Source organism: Lupinus angustifolius, chromosome LG13 (genome assembly GCF_001865875.1).
Source record: "Lupinus angustifolius cultivar Tanjil chromosome LG13, LupAngTanjil_v1.0, whole genome shotgun sequence".
Classification (NCBI taxonomy): domain Eukaryota; kingdom Viridiplantae; phylum Streptophyta; class Magnoliopsida; order Fabales; family Fabaceae; genus Lupinus; species Lupinus angustifolius.
In genome coordinates this window covers 8,585,048-8,587,234 of record NC_032021.1, presented here as the reverse complement: position 1 = coordinate 8,587,234, position 2,187 = coordinate 8,585,048, and positions in this window count along the sequence as shown.

Below are 2,187 nucleotides of genomic sequence, written 5' to 3'. Positions count from 1 at the left end.
CCTCCAAGATAGGTTCTCATAATGTGATATATTTTGCATTCCTGATCTACAATAAGAGTTATATGTTAGATTAATTTAATAATCAATGTAGTCCATGTGCTTGAAAGTTACTAATCTGAATGAAAGTACCTAATGTGATGATGGTTGGCAATTAACTGATCAAATGAGTAGGGGGTTTTGTTAACTCCCTCCCCTCTCACTTCATAGGCAGTTTCCTATATGGTGGAGGAGTTATTTTTATCGGATAAACTCCTGATAACTCCTCCAAACATGCATTGGAATAAAAGGGCAATTTCACTCTGATCTCAAGGATTCTGATTCATTTTCTATTTTTCTAAGAAACAAAAGAGCAAGAATTAAGAGAGATCTTGGGTTGCATAAAAGGAAGTCCAGTCCAGTGTTATAAAGTGGAAGGAAGGAAACTGAGTTTCTAATCATCAAGGAACTCATAAAGGGAAGGAGGAGAGGTGACAATAAAAAGGCAACCAAAAAGAGCAGTACCAGGTAGCACCAGGAAATAGCAATGGAACGAGGTATTCCTTAACTTCATTTTATCACATGTAAATGTCATAATGTCAAAATCCTAAATAAAGGGTTCTTTTATGAACCATTAAAATTTCTTTAAAAATATTAACAATTGGTATCAGAGCACAAGGTTAGGGACATTATGACATTTCTTGTATCTTTGGAATTAATTGGTGTATGCATGTCTTTATGTGTAAACAAAATTTTGTGAATGATTTTGTGCGAAGAACCATGAATCTATAAATCATTTCCATGCCTGATAACCTCGCTTGGGCAAGGGAGAAACAGTAAACATCAAGTTTTTTTGGTCTCGAAATAGCGCTTGGGCGACGATCCCTCGCTTGGGCGAGACCACCTTGCTTGGGCGAGGCTCCTTCGCTTGGGCGAGGGAGAAACATTAAACATCAAATTTTTTTTGTCTTGAAATAGCGCTTCGGAGAGGATCCCTCGCTTGGGAGAGACCCATCGCTTGGGCGAGACTCCCTCGCTTGGGTGAGGGAGAAACAATGAGAATTATGGTTTAATTCTTTATAATTGACATTTAAAATTATGAAGCATATTATGATCACCCAAAGGTGGATCATTGCTGGTAATTAAGATTATGATGTCATGAAGATAATAAATTGAGTTTGTTCATTAATTATAATGCATATCTTGATCACCCAAAGGTGGATTACTGAATGTATTTAGTGACATTAAAGTTTTAAAAAATACTTGTTTGTGCTCGTTTATCCAAAGATAACATGCATGTTTAAGGAGTATGATTAATTACCCATTAAAGAAAAATATTATGCATCATTAATGAAGGTTTAATGCATTTAAATTTTATCCAAAAATAAATTATGTGCATGAATAAAAGTATAGTTTGAATCCATAAAGGTTTATTCAAAGCATTAAAGAGTGAGCATGTCTTTTTTCAGCTTCATTCAATGCTTTCGCCTTAGGCAACGGATGTGTCAAGTTCAACAGACTGAACTATGCTGATTGATCTGAACAGATCCAATTCTCAGTGGGTGTAATGGAGTTGGACTTGGCTATCGTTATGGATAGTGAACCAACCATAACTGATGAGAATGTCAATCTCTGACAATGTCAAGCCATCTATGCCTAAGACAAATAATGCAAGGGAATTTATGAGAATGATTAAGGAGTACTCCCAATCAGACATTACTGATAAGTCTATGGTGAGAAACCTCATGACAGAGTTGACGACCAAGAAGTTTGATTGGTCGCAGCCCATTCATGATCATGTAACCAGTATGGAAAATCTGGCTGCGAAAATGAAAGGTATGGGAATGGAGGTGACAGAAGCATTCTTAGTACAGTTCATCATAAACTCCCTTCCTATTGAGTTTGGCCAATTCCAGGTGAACTACAACACCATACAGGAAAAATGAAATTTTCAGGAAGTAAAGACCATGCTCGTTCAGGAGGAGGGGAGGCTAAAGAAAATTAAGAATGACTCCATTCACATGACCATTCAAGAGCCAGGTAGCACCAGAAGATTCAGACCAAACAATAGGAACAAAGGAAAGGGGAAGGAAAAGGTCCCTATTAAAGAAGGGAAAATTCATAAAGAAATGAAGTGCTTCTTCTGTAAGAAGAATGGGCACTATAAGAAGGGTTCCCCTAAAAGAAAGAAGTGGTTCGAAAAGAAAGGTA